Raw genomic sequence first — 10,000 nt, forward strand, 5'->3', positions numbered from 1 at the left:
ACTACCCGCAAGGGGCTAAACACAGAGAGGACAAACAAGGACAGACACATGGATTAAGTTGATTATATCGACCCCAGTGCGTGACTGGTATTTATTTAATCGACCTCGAAAGGATGAAAGGCAAAGCCGACTTCAGCGGAATTTGAACTCAGAACATGGTGGCAGGTGAAATACCATTGTGCATTTTGGCGGGGGTGCAAATGTTTCTGCCAGTTTGCCGCCTTTAATCTGAAGCAGAATGTACATTGAGGTCTAACAGCAGGTTACTAGTATCACTATGCCTCCACAAAATCATATGTATATGTATGTATACACACACACATATATACATGTGCATGTGCGTGTACTGGTGTATATTTTAGCATCTCACTGAAAATATTGGTTTTTGTTCTCTATTACAGTAGAGCACTATTATTCATTTGACATGTCACTTTCTGTTTCCTTTCCTTCCGGTAGCAGTAGAATGAAAAATTATCTTTCTATAATCTGAAGATGTGATAATATCTCGAGATAAAGCATTACATGATGAAAACAAAAATACATGATAATACAATGTGGCACTTTATTTCTATCTCCAAAAAAGTAACCAATGCCTACAAAATATCAATTCTACGGCTTTCACACTCAGCATATTTTTCCCTTCACAGCAACTGTAGGCCTACCTTAGGTGATAGATAAGTGTAACAGGCTTCCTGGTTTAACATCGCCTGGTCCTTGACCCCATATAATACAGTCTGTTTGAAGCATTTCCACAAAGCACCTGACTTCTATCTTGACCACTGATTAGAGAAACACTTTGATTGATCATGCTGTCAGAAATCGCATGATCAACTAAGATTGGCCTTTAACCCTTTAGTGTTCACATTATTCTGCCAAAATTAATACTTTTTTATCCACATTGTTTTGAACTAATCATGCATTATCTTGTAGGTATGAGATTTTAATGAGGTAGCTGTTAATTTTTAAAACAGGCAGAATACTTTTGGCCAGATACGACCGATTTAAATGCTAAAGGGTTAAGCATACCTAAATCTCATCATTAGTTATGCTTCATATGCGTATTAACACAAAGGGTAGTAAATTGGCAGAATAGGAAGAGTATTGCTCCAAATGCCTTGTAGTGTTTTCTTACAGCATTTTACATTAGTGAGTTCAAATCCTGCCACAGTCAGCTTTTCTTTTCTTTTTTTTTGTTTTCATCCTTATAAAGTTGACAAAATAAAGAACTAGTTTAAATCTTAACCCTATGTAATTGCCTGTGCTCCTCTTCAAAATCTGATGACTTGTATCCTTGTTAGAAATTAGTATTTATTTCTACATGTTCGTAGTTCAAATCTAGTGGAGAATAAGACAACTGATGATAATTGAAAATCAAACCAAAAGAAATGTGTAAATGTAAGTAAAATACGAAAAAAAAAAAGCTTTTGCTTCTTCTCTAAACATGAGGTTGGTAGTTTGAAAGATTATAATCATATTTTATCTTTTAATGGCAGCAGCAGAGTGGTGGCGATAGTGGCAGCAGCAGGGGAGGAGGAGGGGAGGCAAGGGAGGAGGCAGAAGATGAAGAGGCAGAGGACAAGGAAGCAGAAGACAAGGAGGAAGAGGAAGAGGAAGAGGACAAGGAGGCAGAGGAGACAGGGGAGGAGGAGGCAGAAGAGACGGGGAGGAGGAGGCAGAGGAGACAGGGGAGATAGGGGAGGAGGAGGCTGAGGAGACAGAGGAGATAGGGGAGGAGGAGGCTGAGGAGGCAGAGGAGGGAGGAGGAGGCAGAGGACAATGACAACGATGGTGATGACAATGATGGTCAGTGAGCAAACTGACTAGATTTTGCCACCCATCCTATATTAAAAGAAATATCCCATTTAATATGCCAAGACGTATGTGTTCAATAGTTACAGACACAAACAGATAAGAGATGACAAGTAGAATTAAAAATACTTCTTCAAATACAAAAAATATCTGGAAAACTAAGTATATCACACCATAACCAAAGCAAAAAAAGTACCAAAGAAATGCTTACAATGAAGGTGAAAACAAAAATAAAAGCATAAAGTCACCTATAATCCTAGAATCTATGACATCTTACATTTGGTCCAATGATGCCTTTTAATCTTACACCAATCATCAAGTTCTAGGAAAATGATTAAAGAATCATAAATTATCAACAGCCAAAGACAACCATCGAATTATAAATATTCTTAACAAAGGTGAAAATTCATATAACAAGAAGAAATAATGTAGGTAACAAAATGCAGGGAGCTTTGTTGTAGAAAGTGTGAAATAGATGAACAAGGCAAAACAGAAAAAGTTGAGAGTAGAAAGGAATTGAAAGATAATGCAAATATGAATTACAAGACAAAAACATTTCATTGTAGTGTAGGCAATGAGAATTATATCAGCCAAACAGTACAATAATTTGTTGGGTTAGAATACATAAGCAACAAATCAAAAATTCATCCAATAGAAATATTCCATGTAGTGACATCTAAATATTTGTGCAAATGGAAAATTCAAAATATTCCATTTTTTAAAGTCAAAATAAAGGAAGAAAATGATCAACTATATAGACAAAAAAAAATATTCTTTAAGAGTTCTAATCTGAAACTAAACCAGAAATATTCAACACTCTACTAAAAATGACCTCCTCTATACAGATGAGCCAATAACATGTGTGTTTGAAAAGCTGTAAACAGCAAAAGTGCTTACACAATGGGAAAACTCGCCAAAGATTTGTGTTGTTCCAATTTTTTTAAAGATTCTTTTTACATAATTAGCAATTTTTTAATTCAAGAAAATCTTTCTTCAAATATTGTGACTGTATCAAGAATTTATTCAAAAAATATTTTTTTAAATATGCATATATTACATGTGTGTGTATGTGTGTATGTGTGAGTGTGTGTATGTGTGTGTGTATGTACTTGGTGCAGAGATCATGTAACCTATATTAATTTTCAGTTCTTGAGCACATCATTCTGTACAACATCCCCTCCATATCTGATTGATCTAAATTCACAACAACCCCTCCATATTTGATTGATCTAAAGTCGCTTAGCTCATTATTACATCTTAATTACCCTATATTAAATTTAGTCTACTTATTCTACCATTTTATTTCTTAGAATACTAAGTGACTGAAAACATGAAAACCAACCTCTCTGCTGTGACAAACAAGTTGGCCAATTTCAACAGCTATTTATGGAAACTATCCTTCCACTATCGATTCAATTAATTTCTTTATTGTTATGTAATAGTTATTTAACAGCCTCTTGACACAAAACATCTTACACTAAGCTCTGTATTTTGAACAGAACAATAAAACGATTACTCAAGTTCTAAAGAGATATTCTCTATACGGAAAAATATTGATTTTATATAGCTAATTATAACTCCTTGTTTTTTAAAAAAATTCTTTCACTAATTTCAGTCATTGGACTGTGGCCAAGCTGAAGCACCACTTACAATGGCTTTTAGTCTGTCATATCAACCCAGTCATTATTTTAATCAGGTACTTATATTATCAAACTTTATCCTATAGCTAAGCTTCCTATTGTAATGTAAAGAGACATTGCTCAACTATTGTTATACTGCTATGCAAAAACAGATGCACATGCATTTGTGCATGTGCATATGTGTTCGTATGTGTGTTCACTTGAGAAAGTGGTATCTGTGTTTTATGTTCAATAACATAATGGTGTGATAAACACAGGTTGCAAAGATAATAATCAAGCTTAAAAATAATACTGGCGACTATGTATCACTAAGATATCTTCAAAATTGTGCCCCAGCATCTCACAATCAAATGAATGAGACGAGTTATGTATATATGTATTATATTGTATTTATTTATATATATATATATATATATATATATATATATATATATCATATATATTATATATATATATATATACTACAAAATTAGAGAATGGAGAAATATACTTAATCAGTAAAACATCAACTATCCGTGATACTCAATCCATACTTTAATACACCATTACATATGAGTAAAGGCAATACATAAAATGAAATGAGTTATACAGTAATAGTAAAAAGATAAAGAGATATAAGTAAAAAATTTTCAAATATAATATGCAAATAAATCAAAACTGACAGCTGTTTCGGCAGTGAGGACAGTCATACCTCATTTAACCTATAAGCCATAAAGGCAGGTATAAATGAGGCATTAACAAGGATGCCCCACGGCCTCTTCAGAGAATTAAATTAAATTTGTTATAATAGTGAAAAATATTATACAATCATATACATATAAATATAAAATATAAAAATGTAAAATATAAAAACTTATACATCATAAAGCTACACTTATATAATATAATACACATTTGTACAAAAAAGGAAGGTAAACAGAACAAAATAAAACAAAATATATAATAGTGTATATATTAATATCAATAAGTACCGATATTATACATATTTGGCTAATAGTTTTTTTTATATATATAAAAAAAAAAGGCTAACATATATGGAGATGAAAAATAATAATTAAATCCGTGGTACAGTTCATAAGATTCTAAAGCTATAAAAGTTAATAAAAATTACTATTAATAATAATAATAATAATAATAATAATAATAAAAAAAATATAATAAAAAATAGATACAGTTAAGTTAGCACCAAGTCCATCCTTACAAGATCGAAATAACTATGAGTTAAGAAATGCTGACCAGTAGGTAAAGAAGAAAATATAGATTAATTCGATTGGCTATTGGTTTGAAATTTAAATCACAAAAGAAAATTATACGGTGGTTTAGTCGGGAACGCCAATATTCACACACGCATCTACAGATCAATCGCACATACACACATAGTAATATGTATATGCTACACTTATACACATACATAATTACAAGCAACAACTAGCACATAGATAAACAAAAAGGGAAGCAACTATGCTACAATTTAGCCCTTCAAAATTATAATTATGCCTCAATAATAAAAGAAGAACCATCCATGCATTCCATAAAATATTTTTTAGATATAAATATATTTTTAAATATCAGTATGTTACTAAGTCAGATACTTATTTCATGGGTAACTTAAAATTTATTACACCGGTTTGTTGCAGAGTAAACATACGGTTGTTAGATTTATCGTAAGTTTGTTATGGTTTTAAGTACGCTAAATTATAAAATATAAAATATAAAATATATATTAATTTAAATATTATAAATAAGTCACTTATTAACTTAATAAATATAGTGCCATAATATACCAGTTTAGGCATTAAAGAATAGAAGGGGAAGTATTAATGTAAACGCTTATGAGAACATCACAGAAATTTTAAATAAATTTTATATTATAAAGACTTAAGATGAAAAGAGATAAAATAAATAAGAAGGAATAAATACGAAGGAATAAATACGGTTATACACATAATTATAAGTACAAACCAGTATATATGTATTCATATATTATTAAAAATTAAATAAAAATAAATGATAGATATGTATGTATAAAACTACCCCAGTATAAGTAAATAAGTAAAAAATAAATAGGTAGCAAATTAGATGACTTGATATGTATGTAAACATCTACACTTAAATAGGCAAATAAATAAATAAATAGAAGACTAGATGCAAAAATTGATAATATTACAATAAAATGGAAAATAAATAAAAAATAATAAATAGAGTGAATATATATGTTATATTGTTGAAAGTAAATATGTATGGAAGGATAGTTTAAAGTACAGATCCAGAAGACTATAGATATAAACTAAATATATGAGGCTGGTAATAATTATAAAGCATAATGCATGTAAATGAGAAAATGAAAAAAATGAAAAGGTTTATCAGTGAATAGCATAAGATACAAATTAAGGTGAGTACAAAAAGACCAAATATACAATAAAAACCTTCCAAATAAACACATACAAAAAACTATAATCTCAACCTAAACCCACCAAACTCACAAAAGGCTCTCATATATTACATATTATACAATATCATTACATTATCCAGAGCTAGGTATCTACCCAAGATATATATATATACTATGCAATATACTATGCAATATTGGAAAACTTCAAAAATCACACATTACAAGGCAAGTACCAAAATGAATATGTTATTTTATGTCATATTGCAATTCTCTTAAAAAACAAACAAAAACCCACATACAAAAAACAAGAAACCAATAATACTAGACACATCCATTAATTATTATACAAATGTAGCTATAAAAATTATAAAATTATAAAATATATAAATTGTATACTTTAGAAATTATAGAAGACCACAGGAATATTTAGTTAAAGAAGGGAGTTAAAAAATTAATAATAGTGGAAGTGCTAAGTTCTATTTGAATCTAGAAAAGGTGAACGGTAGCCTATGAATACAAAAGAAGTTTTTTTCATTAATGTTGTTAATAATTTGCCGACCCGCTTTAATAATGAAGAAAATTTCATTAATACATAGAGAGCATTTTTTATTTTTTCCATTATACACAGGTGCTGAAGTTAGTATTTTCCAGTTTAATCTAAAATCTAAGTTATTTTTTAAGCTCCCAAATGTATGCACTTAGCCCTGTAGAGTACATTCTATTTTTATTCCTAAAAGTATATCTGTGATAATTCCATCTTTGTTTTATGCTATTCATAGTTGCCCCGATATACACCCTACTACTCAATTGTGTATCTACAGTGCATTGGTAAACTACCTCCTTCCTGAGGCATTGATTACCAAATACACATTTATTTTTATTTCTGAAATTACAAAGATTAACAGAATGAGGAAATCTAAAATTGGACAACACCCCTATACTACTATTCACATTATAAGTGTTACAATTGTTATCATCATCCAAACCCAAAATCAACGAATGAGTTAATTTCACCATTATCGGCTATATTCCTATCACTAGTACTAGTATTGGTAGTAGTAGTATGATCTATTTCATTTATATTATCTCTGACAGGTATGGTGCACTCATTATTAGTAAGGAGGTTGTTCCCATTTGTTCCAAGAAAGTTTCTATTCCTATTATTAATGAAGAGGGGCAAGTTTACCTGGTCTAAATTCAATTTTCTATCCTTATAGAAGTGATCCAGTTTCTTGTTATTAAAAGAGGAGATAATGGTGGCTAGATTATGAGTAATGCTATATCCCACTCTAACAGTACCGTTGTTAATTAAAGGACTAAATTATTCTTATCCTTACCAAAATGCCTAAAAATAACATTATGCAAAGCTCTCACTATGTTTTTGTTTTAATCTGCATTGCATATGGGATAATCAACCAAAGAGTATCCTTATCAGAATTAGGATTGCCTATAGAATTAATGTTATTTGTAAAAATCCTATTCGTAGACCAACTCATAGGATTACTATTCTTACCACTGTCATTGTTATATTTACCTATATCAATATTACCATGGTTATTGCGCAAGTAAACTTTACCATTATCATGTCTACCATAAGTTTAATTCGTATATTATTATTATTTCCTACTATTACCCGTATGTTTAGATCTATTTGAGCTACCGTTCACCTTCCAAGGTTAACATCACTTCTACATTTATTATAGGTGTTATCATATATCCATTTTTACAATTCTAATGTATATTGTTGATTATCCTAAATCTATTTGTGTTGTTCTGATAGTTCTACCTCCATTAGGGGGGTTCCCTTAGGTATAAACCAAATCTTACTTTTATATCCTGCCTTAAGCAATGCTGCATTGTATCTATCACAGTGTTTGTTAAAAATTTCCTCGTTTGAGGATAAACTAGAAATTCTCTGACTAATGCTCCTCTCTAGTGCATTTTTAATTTGAGGGGGGGTGATTACTTGAACGGTAATGTATATTAGGTTAGAATTAGGTTTAATATAGGGTTCATGTAAACCATTAGTAATATTACAATTAACATCTAAATAATTAGCAGAATAATTTCACTTTCAATGATAATGGATAGGCCGAAGCTTTTAAAAATTTATTTATTCTTTTTTTCAGAAGATCTAATCTCCTATTTGATGTATTCCTAACACAAAATAAGGCGTCATCCCTGTATAATCCACCTTTTAATTCAGGGAATTCCCTACTAAAGTTATCTAATAGATACATCCCAACTAGATCAGTCACCTCCGCTGAGTCGGCGATCCCATTGTGATATCGAACAAGTTGGGTGTGTCCTTTCTAGCCCAAAGTTTATTATCAAACTCTATTAAAGTTTTCCTGGCTGTTAGTATAACCTTAATCTCCCCCATACTTAATTTAGTGTTTTTTCTAGCAAAAATTAAGGACTTATTTAATATAATAGGGTTAATGGAAGTGTAATAATTCTGTATATCGAATTGTATAAATTTATTTCCATTATAGCTAAAGTTGTTACTGTCACAGACCTAATGGCGAAAAACCAATCCAAAGCACCCTGAGTATTCTTCCAAAGGTTTAGTTTGATTTTATGCGGATGGTGGGTAGGTATTTATCCAGAATGAGTTTACTTAGTCTGCCTAAGTCAGATTTAGTGGGGCAAATTAATCTGACCTGTGTGTTTCCAAGAAAAATTCTCTTTATGATCCTTTAGTGTAATTCTCGGTCTAGATGGGGTGTAGGGTTCTGTTTTTTCTTCTAGGTAGTAGTCAATATGATTTCTGATCTCCAGGTTCAGTTTTCTAAGTGTACTAGAAGGTACTACTTTGTATTTCTTGGTTTTTCCTTGTGTAGAAGATCATGATATGCAGTAATGTCAATGTTGTAGATGTTGTTGGTTTTGTCAGAATGTGTTAGAAGCCGCTCTTACCTTTGAGAGTTCTAATTAAGTCTTTCAATTCTCTTGGTGCTGGTTATTCTTAAAGGATGATTTCTAAATTTTATGTTTTTTACAGTCTCCCATAGTTCTTGTTCAAAATTGTCTAGATGTATATATACATATATATATACATGTATATATGTGTTGTAGATATATATATATATATATATATATATATATATATATATTAGATCATCATCATCATCATCATCATCGTTTGCGTCCGTTTTCCATGCTAGCATGGGTTGGACGGTTCTACTGGGGTCTGTGAAGCCAGAAGGCTTCATCAGGCCAGTCAAATCTGGCAGTGTTTCTACGGCTGGATGCCCTTCCTAACACCAACCACTCCGAGAGTGTAGTGGGTGCTTTTTACGTGCCACCCGCACAGGTGCCAGACAGAGCTGGCAAACGGCCACGAATGGATGGTGCTTTTTATGTGCCACCGGCACGAGGGCCAGGCGAGGCTGGCAATGGACACGAAATGGGGCGGTGCTGGCAACGGTCGCGAAACGGGGCGGTGCTGGCAACGGTCGCGAAACGGAAGGTTCTCTTACATGCCACCGGCACTGGTAACACATCTGCAATTTCCATTGATCGATTTCGATTCTGATCCTCACTTGCCTCAACGGGTCTTCACAAGTAGAGTTTCGACATGCCACCGACACTGGTAACACATCTGCAATTTCCATTGATCGATTTCGATTCTGATCCTCACTTGCCTCAACAGGTCTTCACAAGTAGAGTTTTGTGTCCCAAGAAGGGAAGGTATGCATACGTAGGCTGGTTCCATCCCATGTAGAAGTCCACGGGTTATGGACTCACTTGTCCTGCCGGGTCTTCTCGCGCACAGCACACTTCCAGAGGACTCGGTCTCTAGTCATTTCCTCAGTGAGACCTAAAGTTCGAAGGTCGTGCTTCACCACCTCGTCCCAGGTTTTCCTGGGTCTGCCTCTTCCACAGGTTCCCTCAACCGCTAGGGTGTGGCACTTTTTCACACAACTATCTTCATCTATTCTCGCCACATGACCATACCAGCGCAAACGTCTCTCTTACACACCACAACTGATGCTTCTTAGGTCCAGCTTTTCTCTCAAGGTACTTATACTCTGCCGAGTATGAGTACTGACATTACACATCCATCGGAGCATACTGGCTTCATTTCTTGCGAGCTTACGCATATCCTCAGCAGTCACGGCCCATGTTTCACTGCCATGTAGCATGGCTGTTCGTA

Source organism: Octopus sinensis, linkage group LG10 (assembly GCF_006345805.1).
Source record: "Octopus sinensis linkage group LG10, ASM634580v1, whole genome shotgun sequence".
Classification (NCBI taxonomy): Eukaryota; Metazoa; Mollusca; class Cephalopoda; order Octopoda; family Octopodidae; genus Octopus; species Octopus sinensis.